This window comes from Carcharodon carcharias, chromosome 34, assembly GCF_017639515.1.
Source record: "Carcharodon carcharias isolate sCarCar2 chromosome 34, sCarCar2.pri, whole genome shotgun sequence".
Lineage (NCBI taxonomy): Eukaryota > Metazoa > Chordata > Chondrichthyes > Lamniformes > Lamnidae > Carcharodon > Carcharodon carcharias.
Window position 1 is genome coordinate 13672681 of NC_054500.1, and position 19237 is coordinate 13691917.

Here is a 19237-nt window from a genome sequence, read left to right on the forward strand (position 1 = left end):
CCTCTACACTGTCCCCATCAAACACTCCCAGGACAGGTACAGCACGGGGTTAGATACAGAGTAAATCTCCCTCTACACTGTCCCATCAAACACTCCCAGGACAGGTACACACAGGGTTAGATACAGAGTAAAGTTCCCTCTACACTGTCCCCATCAAACACTCCCAGGACAGGTACAGCATGCCTCACACAGGTGCTGGGCAATGACCATCTCCAACAAGAGAGAATTTAAGCTTCTCCTATTGACAATCAGTGGCATTACCATCGCTGAATTCCCCTCCATCACTGTCCTGGAGGTTACCATTGACCCGAAACTGGACTGGACGCACCGTAGAAATACTCCTTTGTAGACCTTGTTGATCCACATCCAAGTTCTCTTTTCACAAGTGCTGCGAGTCCCGAGTATTTCCAGCCCTTTCTGTTTTTAGTTCAGGTGTGGACTGCTTCCTGCTCACAGTAATTAGCACCCATTCAGGCAATCATTTAAAACTGATTAAAACAGAAAATGCTGCAAACACTCAGCTGGTCTGGCAGCATCTGTGGGTAACAGAGTTGACGTTTCGAGTCCATATGACTCTTTTTCAGAACCCAGCATGTTCTGATTTGATTTCAGATTTCCAGCATCCGCAGTATTTTGCTGTTATTTAAAGCTGGTTGATAGTTATCTGTGACAGGCTGTTCTGTTAACCAGATTGAAAGTTCCAACTTAAATTCAAAATGGTTTGCGAAATGCCCAGCCCACTGACCCGGGGATTCTCCCACTCTCACCAGATTCCTGATTACTGCAATTTATTTATGCTGAATTTTTCTCACTGCAGCTATGTGACCATTCGGCCCTGTGTCTAATCCGTGCTGTACCTATGAGTGTGCGATGGGAGGGTAAATGGAGAAAGGTTGCAGATCAGCCTTGACCTGGTGGAACAGGCTCGAAGGGTCAAACAACTTCCTCCTATCCCTATGTTGTTCTGTTCCACTTCCAGAGTAAAGGAATGTTGGGAATGAGAGAGGATGGAATCTCTATAGAATCAGGACAATATTGATGGTGGACAGACACACTTATAAACACACACACGCACACACATTTACACACGTGCCATGCACTTACACACACGCACATGCATTTATGCACACGCACACGCATTTACGCACACGCATTTACGCACACGCATTTACACACACGCACACATAATTACACACACATTTACACACATGCACACACATTTACACACGCACACATTTACACACATGCACTTACACACATGTACACATTTACACACACGCACAAACATTTACACACACGCATTTACACACACACACACACATTTACACACATGCACACACATTTACACACGCACTTACACACGCACACACAGTTACACACATGCACACACATTTACACACACGCACACATTTACACACGCACTTACACACACGCACACACATTTACACACACGCACACACATTTACACACATGCACACACATTTACACACACACACATTTACGCACACACATTTACACACGCACACATTTACACACACACGCACGCACATTTACGCACACACGCATGCACATTTACACACATGCACGCACATTTACACACACACACGTACATTTACACACACACACGCATTTACACATGCACATGCATTTACACAGGCAAATGCATTTACACACACACATTTACACACGCGCGCACACATTTACACACACACACATTTACACACATGCACACACATTTACACACACACATGCACACACATTTACACACGCATTTACACACACACACACATTTACACACACACACTTACACACACGCACACACATGCACACACATTTACACTCGCACACGCATTTACACACATGCATTTACGCACACGCAATTACGCACATGCATTTACACACACGCACACACATTTACACATGCACATTTACACACACGCACACACATTTACACACATGCACTTACACACATGCACACACATTTACACACACGCACACATATTTACACACACGCACATACATTTACACACGCATACGCATTTACGCACACACATTTACACACACGCATTTACGCACACGCTTTCACACACACACATGCATTTGCACACAAACACATGCATTTATGCACATGCATTTACACACACGCACACGCATTTACGCACACACATTTACACACACACACGCATTTACGCACACGCATTTACACACACGCACACGCATTTACACACACGCACACGCATTTACACACGCACACGCATTTACACACGCACACGCATTTACACACGCACACGCATTTACACACGCACACGCATTTACATACACGCACACGCATTTATGCACACGCATTTACGCATACACACACACGCACGCACATTTACACACACGCACACACATTTACACACACGCACGCACATTTACACACACACGCGTACATTTACGTACGCACACGCATTTACACATGCACATGCATTTACACATGCACATGCATTTACACACACATTTACACACACATTTACACACATGCACACACATTTACACACGCATTTACACACACACTTACACACACACACATTTACACACACACACACACATTTACACACACACATTTACACACACACATTTACACACACATTTACACACACACACACATTTACACACACGCACTTACACACACGCACACACATTTACACACACGCACATGCATTTACACACACGCACACGCATTTACGCACATGCATTTACGCACATGCACACGCATTTACGCACATGCATTTACACACACGCACACATTTACACACATGCATGCACCTTTACACACACGCACATGCATTTACGCACATGCATTTACGCACATGCATTTACGCACACGTACACGCATATACGCCCACGCACACGCATTTACGCACACGCATTTACGCACACGCATTTACGTACACGCATTTACGCACACGCATTTACGTACACGCATTTACGCACACACATTTACACACACGCATTTACACACACACATTTACACACACACATTTACGCACACACATTTACACACACATGTTTGCACACACATTTACACACACGCACACACATTTACACACGCACACACATTTACACACATGCACTTATACACGCACACACATTTATACACACACATGCACACACATTTACACACACGCACACGCATTTACACACACGCACTTACGCGCGCACACATTTACACACGCACACATTTACACACACAGGCATGCACATTTACACACACGCACACACATTTACACATGCACATGCATTTACACACACATTTACACACGCGCACACACATTTACACACACATTTACACACACGCACATGCTCTTACACATATGCACACACATTCAGACACACACAAGCACACATACACGTGCAGGCACACATGTACACACACATGAACACATACACACAAGCACAGATGTACAGACGTGCACACACATTCCATTAAGACGGATGTGGGGATTGGAGGGGGGAGGGGGAGGGGGAGTGAGAGTACATGCGTAAAAGTTAACTTGGTAATTCAATATCTTTCAAGAAAGTGAAGGTTGGCTTTAAATGAAGTCCCTCTCTAAACAACTGCCTAAAAGCAGAAGCTGACTGGTTATCTGAACTGCACTCACTGTAAAACCGGAGTAACCAGTTTGTCATTGCAGCTGAAGGGCACAGGTCAGCCAATGAAACCCTTGCAAAAGCTATTCAAAACTGCAACCTAATACCCCGGCCCCTGTTTTACACACAGTCACATGGAGGAATTGTTATCTGGAATTCACTTGCCTGAAAGGGTGGAGACTTATTCAGTTGTAACTTGCAAAGGGAACTTGATCGATACTGGAAATCACGCTCTACATCATATCAACAATTTCCACTTCCCTGGCCCCAACCGCCTCCAATCCCCCTACACCTCCATCCCCCACCAGGATGATCTGAGGGCCCTTAGCTTCTTCCTCGAACAGAGGCCCGAACAATCCCCATCCACCACTACTCTCCTCTGGCTGAACTTGTTCTCACACTGAACAATTTCTCCTTCAACTCCTCTCACTTCCTCCAAATAAAAGGTGTGGCTATGGGTACCCGCATGGGCCCCAGCTATGCCTGTCTCTTTATGGGGTATGTGGAACATTCCTTGTTCCAGTCCTGCTCCGGCCCCCTCCCACAACTCTTTCTCCGGTACATCAATGATTACTTCGGTGCTGCTTCATGCTCTCGTTGGGACCTGGAAAAATTTTATTAATTTTGCTTCCAATCTCCACCCCTCCATCATTTTCACATGGTCCATCTCTGACACTTCCCTTCCCTTCCTTGACCTCTCTGTCTCAATTTCTGGTGATAAACTGTCCACCAATATCCATTACAAACCTACCGACTCCCACAGCTACCTCGACTACAGCTCCTCACACCCCGCTTCCTGTAAGGACTCCATCCCATTCTGTCAGTTCCTTCGCCTCCGTCACATCTGTTCTGATGATGCCACTTTCAAAAACAGTTCCTCTGACATGTCCTCCTTCTTCCTTAACCGAGGTTTTCCACCCACAGTGGTTGACAGGGCCCTCAACCGTGTCCGGCCTATCTCCCGCGCATCCGCCCTCACACCTTCCTCTCCCTCCCAGAAACATGATAGGGTCCCCCTTGTCCTCACTTATCACCCCACCAGCCTCCGCATTCAAAAGATCATCCTCCGCCGTTTCCGCCAACTCCAGCATGATGCCACCACCAAACACATCTTCCCTTCACCCCCACTGGCAGTATTCCATAGGGATTATTCCCTCCGGGATATCCTGGTCCACTCCTCCATCACCCCCTACTCCTCAACCCCCTCCCACGGCTCCTTCCCATGCAAACGCAGAAGGTGTAATACTTGCCCCTTTACTTCCCCCCTCCTCACCGTCCAAGGGCCCAAACACTCCTTTCAAGTGAAGCAGCATTTCACTTGCACTTCCCTCAATTTAGTCTACTGCATTCACTGCTCCCAATGTGGTTTCCTCTACATTGGAGAGACCAAACGCAGACTGGGTGACCGCTTTGCAGAACACCTTCGGTCTGTCCGCAAGCATGACCCAGACCTCCCTGTCGCTTGCCACTTCAACACTCCACCCTGCTCTCATGCCCACGTGTCCATCCTTGGCCTACTGCATTGTTCCAGTGAAGCCCAACGCAAACTGGAGGAACAGCACCTCATCTTCCGACTAGGCACTTTACAGCCTTCCGGACTGAATATTGAGTTCAACAACTGTAGATCTTGAACTCTCTCCTCCACCCCCTTTCCGATCCCCCTTTTCGAATAATTTATAATATTTTTACAACTATATATTTTTCTTTTCCCACTTATTTTTAAATGTATTTCGATCTATTGTTTCATCTCCACCTTTTACCCATTTCGCTCCCTTCCCCCCACCCCACCCCCACAAGGGCCATCTGCCACTAGCTTGCTTCCCTTAATGTCCCCATTAGCACATCCTTTAGATAATATCACCACCATCAACACCCCTTTGTCCCTTTGTCAATGACGTCTTTGGCAGTCTCTATTTGGCCTCCACCTATCACTGGCCCTCTATCTAGCTCTACCTGTCCCACCCTTTTCTACCAGCTTACATTTCATCTCATTTCTATATGTCTTAGTTCAGATGAAGGGTCATACGGACTCAAAACGTCAACTGTATCCCTCTCCGCAGATGCTGTCAGACCCGCTGAGTTTTTCCAGCTATTTTTGTTTCTGTTCTGGAAAAGGGAAATATTAGCAGGAATCTCGAGCAAAGAACAGGGGGATTGCAGGATGTGTCATCAGATAGCTCCTTCAAAGAGCACAATGGGCCAAATGCTATACAGCACAGGAAGAGGCCATTCAGCCTGATCAGTGTTTATACCATTCTAAAGGCCTGGTCTCTCTGCCAAACATCCCTCTATTCTCACTGACTTAAATATGAAGCCTCCCCTTCAATCACTTCAAGTGGCAGAGAGTTCCACACCCTTACTGGTCCGTCTCTAGATAGTGGTGTAGTGGTGATATCACTGGACTAGTCTCGAAGCTCATGGTTGACCCCGTGGGACGTGGGTTCAAACCCCACACCAGCAGCTGGTGGAATTTAAATTCAGTTAATAAAATCTGGAATTGTAAGGGATGGTGACCGTGAAACTAGCATTGATTGTTTAAAAACCCATCCGATTCACAAATGCCCCTGTAGGGAAGGAAATCTGCCATTATTACCTGGACCCACAATGTGACTCCAGACCCACAGCAACTGAACTGCCCTCTGAAATGGCCCATTCAGTTCAAGGGGTAATTAGGGATGGGAAACAAAAGCTGGCCTTGCCGGCGATGCCCACACCCTGTGATAGAATAAAGTCAAAACGGGTGGCGTTGTTGTGTTATAATTCACTTGGGGAGTCCGGGTTGCCGTGGTAACGGTGCACTTTTGCATGCATGTTGCGATGGAGCTGCGGACAGTGACGGGAGAGGCTCCAATTTATTTCCATCGCATGGAATCTCTTGGCGGGATTTACAGGTTGAACTTGTTTGGCTGAGTTACGGACACACCTTCCTTGGTCACCAAGCCCTTGGGTTGGACTTCAGCCCAGAGCGTCTGCCTGAGAGGCAGGGGGCAACACCCCACCGAGTCCGAGGATTCTTCCCAAACCCCCTCACTTGATCTGCCGGTGGCTGTTTCATATTCGAGCCTCGTTGTTCTGGATTCGCCCACAAGTGGAAACAGTTCCTCAGCAACCCTAACCTATTACTGGCCCCCACCAGCCCCCCACTGCCTCCCCCACCAACCTCTATCGGTTTGCCCCTCCGTCTTCCCTTTTCCAGAGAGAGGGACCCAGTCTGCCCGCTTCTCCCTGATCCCTGCGGCCTCTCGTACCTAGGCTGGGGTTTTCCACTCCCGCCCGCAATTAGAATCGTCACGGGCGAGGTGGAATTATTTGGGTGGGAAAATCCCTGCCCTGGAATCTTTCCTGCACTTTTCCCATCATTTCAACACCTTTTCTGTAATGATGCAAAAGAGAAGTGAGCACAGCGCTCCCACGTGTGGTCTGACCAAGGCGATGTCTAAAATTAACACGACCTCCCAGTGTTCCTGTTCTACTCTTCTAGAAATGGACAACAAGGGACATTGTTAAACTTCCTATAGCCTCACCATCTTTGTTGCTGCTTTTGGGGATGTAGGTGTCAGTCGATGTCTCTGATCCTCATCCCAGTTAAATTTATTACCTTCCAAGTGATAGGAATCCTGCTCATTCTTCCTATCAGAATTAATTTTTCTGTGTTAAGTTTTGTTTTCCATTTATCCACCCATTCGACAGGTCTGCTTGCCTCCTTGTTTGTTGATACATTCCTTCAAAATCCCTAGCCAATCCCTAGTTTGTGTGTCCTGAGAACATTTTGACACCTGGGGTACTCTGCACCCTGACACCAGAACCAACTCGGGACGGGGGGGGGGGCGTCCAGAGCAAACGCCTGCTGGGAGCCAGACCCGCAGAGCTGACCCACTGACCACCACCACCTGGCCCCCCCCCCCGCCCGCCGTCCTGCCAGCTGCAATCGGGGGGCTGGCAGCTCTCGAGCTGGGAAAGGTGGGTGCTGCTGGTGTAGGTAGGAGAATGCGAGGGCACCACAACATGGATTTGCCCTCAGGGGCATGAATTTCAAGTAAAAATTCAGAAGGGCCGGGCTGGCAGGCTGCCCTCTCGAAGCGGGCGAGGAGGGGGCGCTGCAGGGGGTGGGGATATTCTCCGCCTCCAATCCACTCGGGGGGCCAGGAAATTCTGCCCCACACCTTGAATTCCAGAGTCCAGGTCTGGAATAACATATATGATGAATAACAGTAACGGCAGCGTGGATTCTGGCACGACACAGGGCAGAATTTTCACCCTGGCAGGCGGGCAAGTGCCCAACCTGCTCGAGCATGAAATGACGCGATAGCTTGGTTGGTGGGCGCACACAGGAATCGGCTGCGTGACCGCCAACAATTGAACGGCTGGTTAAGGCCATTAAACCATCAATCAACTTAAATGTTTCGCTGCCCATCCGACAAGCAAAATCCTGCCACCACACAATATCCACTGACCGACCCCCAGCCTGAAATGTGGGAGTCCCAGCTGAGGTACGAGAGGCCGCAGGGATCAGGGAGATGTGGGCGGGCTGGGGTCCCTCTCTCAGGAAAAGGGAAGACGGAGGGGCTAACCGATAGAGGTTGGCAGGGGCTGGTGATAGGTGAACCCAAGCCTGAAAACCTCTTCCAACTCCAACCCACTGCTGGCTGGTTTGGGGATTCTGTCTCAGCCCTTCAGCTACTGGGTTCGAAACCCAGCTAAACGTGACCATTGGTCATATACCCCTCACCCCTCACTGTATCACTCTGATATATCCCACACCCCTCACTGTAATACTCTGATATACTCCACACCCCTCACTGTAATACTCTGATATACTCCACACCCCTCACTGTAACACTCTGATATACCCCACACCCCTCACTGTAACACTCTGATATACCCCACACTCCTCACTGTAACACTCTGATATACTCCACACCCCTCACTGTAACACTCTGATATACCCCACACCCCTCACTGTAACACTCTGATATACCCCACACCCCTCACTGTAACACTGATATACCCCACATCCCTCACTGTAACACTCTGATATACCCCACACCCCTCCCTGTAACACTCTAATATACCCCACACCCCTCACTGTAACACTCTGACATACCCCACACCCCTCACTGTAACACTCTGATATACCCCAAACCCTTCACTGTAACACTCTGATATACCCCACAGCCCTCACTGTAATACTCTGATATACCCCACACCCCTCCCCGTAACACTCTAATATACCTCAAACCCTTCACTGTAACAAAAACAAAAATACCTGGAAAAACTCAGCAGGTCTGACAGCATCTGCGGAGAGGAACACAGTAAAAATAGAAGGGAGGTGCAATATAAGCTGGTTTAAGGGGGGGTGGGACAGGTAGAGCTGGATAGAGGGCCAGTGATAGGTAGAAACAACCAAAAGATGTCACAGACAAAAGGACAAAGAGGTGTTGAAGGTGGTGATATTATCTAAGGAATGTGCTAATTAAGGGTAGAAAGCAGGACAAGCAAGGTACAGATAGCCCTAGTGGGGGTGGGGTGGGGGGTAGGAATCGAAATAGGCTAAAAGGTAGAGATAAAACAATGGATGGAAATACATTTAAAAATAATGGAAATAGGTGGGATAAGAAAAACCTATATAAATTATTTGAAAAAAAGGGGAGGGGGATTGGAAAGGGGGTGGCGATGGAGGAGAGAGTTCATGATCTAAAGTTGTTGAACTCAATATTCAGTCCGGAAGGCTGTAAAGTGCCTAGTCGGAAGATGAGGTGCTGTTCCTCCAGTTTACATTGAGCTTCACTGGAACAATGCAGCAGGCCAAGGATGGACACGTGGGCATGAGAGCAGGGTGGAGTGTTGAAATGGCAACCGACAGGGAGGTCTGGGTCATGCTTGCGGACAGAACAAAGGTGTTCTACAAAACGGTCACCCAGTCTGCGTTTGGTCTCTCCAATATAGAGGAGACCGCATTGGGAGCAGCGAATGCAGTAGATTAAATTGAGGGAAGTGCAAGTGAAAGCTGCTTCACTTGAAAGGAGTGTTTGGGCCCTTGGACGGTGAGGAGAGGGGAAGTAAAGGGGCAGGTGTTGCACATTCTGCGGTTGCATGGGAAGGTGCTGTGGGAGGGGGTTGAGGTGTAGGGGGTGATGGAGGAGTGGACCAGGGTGTCCCGGAGGGAACAATCCCTATGGAATGCTGCCGGGGGGGTGAAGGGAAGATGTGTTTGGTGGTGGCATCATGCTGGAGTTGGCGGAAATGGCAGAGGATGATCTTTTGAATGCGGAGGCTGGTGGGGTGATAAGTGAGGACAAGGGGGACCCTATCATGGTTCTGGGATGGAGAGGAAGGTGTGAGGGCGGATAGGTGGGAGATGGGCCGGACACGGTTGAGGGCCCTGTCAACCACCGTGGGTGGAAAACCTTGGTTAAGGAAGAAGGAGGACATGTCAGAGGAACTGTTTTTGAAGGTAGCATCATGGAAACAGATGCGACGGAGGCGAAGGAACTGACAGAATGGGATGGAGTCCTTACAGGAAGCGGGGTGTGAGGAGCTGTAGTCGAGGTAGCTGTGGGAGTCGGTAGGTTTGTAATGGATATTGGTGGACAGTCTATCACCAGAAATTGAGACAGAGAGGTCAAGGAAGGGAAGGGAAGTGTCAGAGATGGACCATGTGAAAATGATGGGGGGGTGGAGATTGGAAGCAAAATTAATAAATTTTTCCAAGTCCCGACGAGAGCATGAAGCAGCACCGAAGTAATCATCGATGTACCGGAGAAAGAGTTGTGGCAGGGGGCCGGAGTAGGACTGGAACAAGGAATGTTCCACATACCCCATAAAGAGACAGGCATAGCTGGGGCCCATGCGGGTACCCATAGCCACACCTCTTATTTGGAGGAAGTGAGAGGAGTTGAAGGAGAAATTGTTCAGCGTGAGAACAAGTTCAGCCAGACGGAGGAGAGTAGTGGTAGATGGGGATTGTTCGGGCCTCTGTTTGAGGAAGAAGCTAAGGGCCCTCACATCATCCTGGTGGGGGATGGAGGTGTAGAGGGATTGGACGTCCATGGTGAAGAGGAAGCGGTTGTGGCCAGGGAACTGGAAATTGTTGATATGACGTAAGGTGTCAGAGGAATCACGGATGTAGGTGGGAAGGGACTGGACAAGGCGAGAGAGAATGGAGTCAAGATAACAAGAAATGAGTTCCATGGGGCAGGAACAGGCTGACACGATCGGTCTGCCATGACAGTCCTGTTTGTGGATTTTGGGTAGGAGATAGAAGCGGGCCGTCCGAGGTTGGGAGACTATGAGGTTGGAAGCTGTGGGGGGAAGATCCCCAGAGGAGATGAGGTCAGTGACAGTCCTGGAAACAATGGCTTGATGTTCAGTGGTGGGGTCATGGTCCAGGGGGAGGTAGGAGGAAGTGTCTGTGAGTTGACGCTCAGCCTCCGTGAGGTAGAGGTCAGTGCGCCAGACAACAACAGCACCACCCTTGTCAGCGGGTTTGATGACAATGTCAGGGTTGGACCTGAGAGAACAGAGTGCAGTAAGTTCAGAGAGAGACGGGTTAGAAAGGGTGAGAGGAGCAGAGAAATTGAGACGACTAATGTCGCGCCGACAGTTCTCAATGAAAAGATCAAGAGAAGGTAAGAATCCAGAGGGAGGGGTCCAGGTGGAGGGAGAATATTGGAGATGGGTAAAAGGATCCGTTGAACAGGGAGAGGACTCCTGCCCAAAGAAGTGAGCCCGGAGACGAAGACGGCGGAAGAAGAATTCAGCATCGTGCCGAGCCCGAAATTCATTGAGGTGAGGGCGTAAGGGTGTGAAACTAAGTCCTTTGCTGAGCACTGAACGTTCAGCATCAGAGAGGGGAAGGTCAGGGGGTATAGTGAATACATGGCCAGAACTGGGATTGGAAGACGGGATGGGGACAGAGGTTCAGGCAGGGGTGCAGGGTCTTGGATGGGTGTTGGTATCATCGGTTGTAGGAGCCTTTTTCGATTCCTTCACCCCACCCCACCCCCATTAGGGCTATCTGTACCTTGCTTGTCCTGCTTTCTACCCCTAATTAGCACATTCCTTAGATAATATCACCACCTTCAACACCTCTTTGTCCTTTTGTCTGTGACATCTTTTGGTTATCTCCACCTATCACTGGCCCTTTATGCAGATCTACTTGTCCCACTCCCCTTAAACCAGCTTATATTTCACCTCTCTTCTAATTTTCCTTAGTTCTGTTGAAGGGTCATTCGGATTCGAAACTTTAACTGTGTTCCTCTCCGCAGATGCTGCGTTATTCCAGGTATTTTTGTTTTTGCTTTGGATTTCCAGCATCTGCAGTTTTTTGCTTTTACCTCAACTGTAACACTCTGATATATCCCACATCCCTCTCTGTAACACTCTGTTATACACCCCACCCCTCACTGTAACACACTGATATACCTCACACCCCTCACTGTAACACACTGATACATCCCACATTACTCTCTGTAACACTCTGTTATACCCCACACCCCTCACTGTAACACACAGATATACCCCACACCCCTCACTGTAACATTCTGATAAACCCCACACCCCTCACTGTAACACCCTGATATACCCCACACCCCTCACTGTAACACTCTGTTATACCCCACACGCCTCACTGTAACACTCTGATATACCACACACCCCTCACTGTAACAATCTGATATACCCAACAACCCTCATTGTAACACTCTGATATATCCCACACACCTCACTGTAACACTCTGATATACCCACACACCTCACTGTAAAACTCTGATATACCCACACCCCTTGCTGTAACACTCTGTTATACCCCACACCCCTCACTGTAACACACTGATATACACCACACCCCTCACTGTAACACTCTGATATACCCCACACCCCTCACGGTAACACTCTGATATACCCCACACCCCTCACTGTAACACTCTGATATACCCCACACCCCTCACTGTCACACTCTGATACACCCCACACCCCTCACTGTCACACTCTGATATACCCCACACCCCTCACTGTAACACTCTGTTATACCCCACACCCCTCACTGTAACACACTGATATACCCCACATCCCTCACTGTAACACCCTGATATACTCCACACCCCTCACTGTAACACTCTGATATATACCACACCCCTCACTGTCACACTCTGATATAACCCACACCCCTCACTGTAACACTCTGATATACACCACATCCCTCACTGTAACACTCTGATATACCCCACACCCCTCACTGTCACACTCTGATATATCCCCACCCCTCACTATAACACTCTGATATACCCCACACCCCTCATTGTAACAATCTGATATACCCCACACACCTCACTGTAACAATCTGATATACCCCACACCCCTTACTGTAACACTCTGACATATCCCACACCACTCACTGTAACACTCTGAAATACCACACACCCCTCACTGTAAGACTCTGATATACCCCAAAACCTTCACTGTAACACTCTAATATACCCCACACTCCTCCCTGTAACACTCTGATATACCCCAAATCCTTCACTGTAACACTTTAATATATCCCACACCCCTCACTGTAACACTCTGATATATCCCACACCTCGCACTGTAACACTCTGATATAACCCACACCCCTCACTGGAACACTCTAATATACCCCAAACCCTTCACTTTAACACTCTGATATACCCCTCACTGTAACATTCTGATATACGCCAAACCCTTCACTGTAACATTCTGATATATCCCACACCCCTCACTTTAACAATCTGATATACCCCAAACCATTCACTGTAACACTCAGATATACCCCAAACCCTTCACTGTAACACTCTGATATACCCCACACCCTTCACTCTAAAACTCTGATATAGACTCACTGTAACACTCTGATATACCCCACACTCCTCACTGTAACAATCTGATATACCCCACACCCCTCACTGTAAAACTCTGACATATCCCTCTCCCCTCACTGTAACACTCTGATATACCCCACACCCCTCACTGTAACACTCTGATATACCCCACATCCCTCACTGTAATGCTCTGATATACCCCAAACCCTTTACTGTAACATTCTGATATATCCCACACCCCTCACTGTAACACTCTGATATATCCCACACCCCTCACTGTAACACTCTGATATACCCCAAACCCTTCACTTTAACACTCTGATATACCCCAAACCCTTCACTTTAACACTCTGATACACCCCTCACTCTAACACTCTGATATACCCCAAACCCTTCACTCTAACACTCTGATATATCCAACACCCCTCACTGTAACACTCTGATATACCCCACTCCCTTCAGCGTAACACTCTGATATACCCCACCCCCTTCAGCGTAACACTCTGATATACCCCACACCCCTCACTCTAACACTCTGATATAGCCCTCACTGTAACACTCTGATGTACCCCACAGTCCTCACTGTAACAATCTGATATACCCCACACCCCTCACTGTAACACTCTGACATATCCCACACCCCTCACTGTTACACTCTGATATACCCCAAACCCTTCACTGTAACATTTTGATATATCCCACACCCCTCACTGTAACACTCTGATATATCCCACACCCGTCACTGTAACACTCTGATATAACCCAAACCCTTCACTGTAACACTCTGATATACCCCAAACCCTTCACTTTAACACTCTGATATACCCCTCACTGTAACACTCTGATATACCCCAAACCCTTCACTTTAACACTCTGATATATCCCACACCCCTCTCTGTAACACTCTGATATACCCCACCCCCTTCAGTGTAACACTCTGATATACCCCACACCCCTCACTCTAACACTCTGATATAGCCCTCACTGTAACACTCTGATATACCCCACAGTCCTCACTGTAACAATCTGATATACCCCACACCCCTCACTGTAACACTCTGATATACCCCACACCCCTCACTGTAACACTCTGATATAGCCCACACCCCTCACTGTAAGACTCTAGTATACCCCAAACCCTTCACTGTAACACTCTGATATACCCCTCACTGTAACACTCTGATATACCCCAAACCCTTCACTTTAACACACTGATATATCCCACACCCCTCTCTGTAACACTCTGATATGCCCCAAACCATTCACTGTAACACTCTGATATACCCCACACTTCTCACTGTAACACTCTGATATACCCCACACCCTCATTGTAACACTCTGATATACCACACACCCCTCACTGTAACACACTGATATACCCCACACCCCTCACTGTAACAATCTGATATACCCCACACCCCTCACGGTAACACTCTGATATTTCCCACACCCTTCACTCTAACACTCTGATATACCCCACATCCCTCACTATAACACTCTGATATACCCCAAACCCTTCAATGTAACACGCTGATATACCCCTCACTGTAAAACTCTGATATACCCCACACCCCTCATTGTAACACTCTGACATACCCCAGGCCCCACACTGTAACACTCTGATATATCCCACACCCTTCAATATAACACTCTGATATACCCCACACCCCTCACTGTAACTCTCTGATATACCCCAAACCCTTCATCGTAACACTCTGATACACCCCACACCCCTCACTCTAAAACTCTGATATACCCTCACTGTAACACTCTGATATACCCCACACTCCTCACTGTAAAAATCTGATATACCCCACACCCCTCACTGTAACACTCTCACATATCGCACTCCTCACACTGTAACACCCTGAAATACCCCACACCCCTCACTGTAACACTCTGATTTACCCTACCCCCTTCAGGGTAACACTCTGATATGCCCCACACCCCTCACTCTAACACTCTGATATACCCCACAGTCCTCACTGTAACAATCTGATATACCCCACACCCCTCACTGTAACACTCTGACATATCCCGCACCCTTCACTGTAACAATCTAATATAGCCCACAGCTCTCCATGTAACACTCTGATATACCCCACACCCCTCACTGTAACACTCTGATATATCTCACACTCCTCACTGTAACACTCTGATATACCCCAAACTCTTCACTGTAACACTGATATATCCCACACCCCTCACTGTAACACTCTGATATATCCCACGCTCCTCACAGTAACACTCTGATATACCCCAAACCCTTCACTTTAACACTCTGATATATCCCACACCCCTCACTGTAACACTCTGATATATCCCACACCCCTCACTGTAACACTCTGATATACCCCACACCCCTCACTCTAACACTCTGATATACCCCAAACCCTTCAATGTTACACGCTGATATACCCCTCATTGTAACACTCTGATATACCCCACACCCCTCACTGTAACACACTGATATTCCCCACACCCCTCACTGTAACACTCTGATATACCCCAGGCCCCTCACTGTAACACTCTGATATACGCCACACCCTTTACCACAACACTCTGATATACTCCACACACCTCACTGTAACTCTCTGATTTACCACAAACCCTTCACTGGAACACTCTGATCTATCCCACACCCCTCACTGTAACACTCTGATATACCCCAAACCCTTCACTTTAACACACTGATATACCCCAAACCCTTCACTTTAACACTCTGATATACCCCTCACTGTAACACTCTGATATACCCCAAACCCTTCACTTTAACACTCTGATATATCCAACACCCCTCACTGTAACACTCTGATATACCCCAAACCCTTCACTTTAACACTCTGATATACCCCAAACCCTTCACTTTAACACTCTGATATACCCCTCACTGTAACACTCTGATATATCCCAAACCCTTCACTTTAACACTCTGATATATCCAACACCCCTCACTGTAACACTCTGATATACCCCACCCCCTTCAGTGTAACACTCTGATATACCCCACACCCCTCACTCTAACACTCTGATATAGCCCTCACTGTAACACTCTGATATACGCCACAGTCCTCACTGTAACAATCTGATATACCCCACACCCCTCACTGTAACACTCTGATATACCCCACTCCCCTCACTGTAAGACTCTGATATACCCCAAACCCTTCACTGTAACACTCTGATAAACCCCAAACCCTTCACTTTAACACTCTGATATACCCCTCACTGTAACACTCTGATATACCCCACAGTCCTCACTGTAACAATCTGATATACCCCACACCCCTCACTGTAACACTCTGATATACCCCACACCCCTCACTGTAACTCTCTGATATAGCCCACACCCCTCACTGTAAGACTCTAGTATACCCCAAACCCTTCACTGTAACACTCTGATAAACCCCAAACACTTCACTTTAACACTCTGATATACCCCTCACTGTAACACTCTGATATACGCCAAAGCCTTCACTTTAACACACTGATATATCCCACACCCCTCTCTGTAACACTCTGATATGCCCCAAACCATTCACTGTAACACTCTGATATACCCCACACTCCTCACTGTAACACTCTGATATACCCCAAACCCTCACTGTAACACTCTGATATACCCCACACCCCTCACTGTAACACTCTGATATATCCCACAACCCTCACTATAACTCTCTGATATACCCCACACCCCTCATTGTAACACTCTGATATACCCCACACCCCTCACTGTAACACACTGATATACCCCACACCCCTCACTGTAACAATCTGATATACCCCACACCCCTCACTCTAACATTCTGATATTTCCCACACCCCTCACTCTAACACTCTGATATACCCCACACCCCTCACTATGACACTCTGATATACCCCAAACCCTTCAATGTAACAAGCTCATATACCCCTCACTGTAAAACTCTGATATACCCCACACCCCTCATTGTAACACTCTGATATACCCCACACCCCTCACTATAACACTCTGATATATCCCACACCCTTCAATATAACACTCTGATATACCCCACACCCCTCACTGTAACTCTCTGATATACCCCAAACCCTTCACTGTAACATTCTGATATATCCCACACCCCTCGCTTTAACAATCTGATATACCCCAAACCATTCACTATAACACTCTGATATACCCCAAACCCTTCACTGTAACACTCTGATATACCCCACACCCCTCACTCTAAAACTCTGATATAGACTCACTGTAACACTCTGATATACCCCACACTCCTCACTGTAACAATCTGATATACCCCACACCCCTCACTGTAAAACTCTGACATATCCCTCTCCCCTCACTGTAACACTCTGATATACCCCACACCCCTCACTGTAACACTCTGATATACCCCACATCCCTCACTGTAATGCTCTGATATACCCCAAACCCTTCACTGTAACATTCTGATATATCCCACACCCCTCACTGTAACACTCTGATATATCCCACACCCCTCACTGTAACACTCTGATATACCCCAAACCCTTCACTTTAACACTCTGATATATCCAAAACCCCTCGCTGTAACACTCTGATATACCCCACCCCCTTCAGCGTAACACTCTGATATACCCCACACCCCTCACTCTAACACTCTGATATAGCCCTCACTGTAACACTCTGATGTACCCCACAGTCCTCACTGTAACAATCTGATATACCCCACACCCCTCACTGTAACACTCTGACATATCCCACACCCCTCACTGTAACACTCTGATATACCGCACACCCCTCACTTTAACACTCTAATATACCCCACACCCCTCCCTGTAACACTCTGATATACCCCAAACCCTTCACTGTAACATTTTGATATATCCCACACCCGTCACTGTAACACTCTGATATAACCCAAACCCTTCACTGTAACACTCTGATATACCCCAAACCCTTCACTTTAACACTCTGATATACCCCTCACTGTAACACTCTGATATACCCCAAACCCTTCACTTTAACACTCTGATATATCCCACACCCCTCTCTGTAACACTCCGATATACCCCACCCCCTTCAGTGTAACACTCTGATATACCCCACACCCCTCACTCTAACACTCTGATATAGCCCTCACTGTAACACTCTGATATACCCCACAGTCCTCACTGTAACAATCTGATATACCCCACTCCCCTCACTGTAACACTCTGATATACCCCACACCCCTCACTGTAACACTCTGATATAGCCCACACCCCTCACTGTAAGACTCTAGTATACCCCAAACCCTTCACTGTAACACTCTGATAAACCCCAAACACTTCACTTTAACACTCTGATATACCCCTCACTGTAACACTCTGATATACGCCAAACCCTTCACTTTAACACACTGATATATCCCACACCCCTCTCTGTAACACTCTGATATGCCCCAAAACATTCACTGTAACACTCTGATATACCCCACACTCCTCACTGTAACACTCTGATATACCCCAAACCCTCACTGTTACACTCTGATATACCCCACACCCCTCACTGTAACACTCTGATATATCCCACAACCCTCACTATAACACTCTGATATACCCCACACCCCTCATTGTAACACTCTGATATACCCCACACCCCTCACTGTAACACACTGATATACCCCACACCCCTCACTGTAACAATCTGATATACCCCACACCCCTCACGGTAACACTCTGATATTTCCCACACCCTTCACTCTAACACTCTGATATACCCCACATCCCTCACTATAACACTCTGATATACCCCAAATCCT

General features: G+C 47.6%; 1 protein-coding gene across 1 annotated transcript in view; it reads left to right on the forward strand.

The window, feature by feature from the left end:
* LOC121272554 (calpain-2 catalytic subunit-like) overlaps window positions 1–19237 on the forward strand; it is a 93165-nt gene that overhangs the window by 41762 nt on the left and 32166 nt on the right. The gene's annotated exons all lie outside the window — the stretch shown is intronic.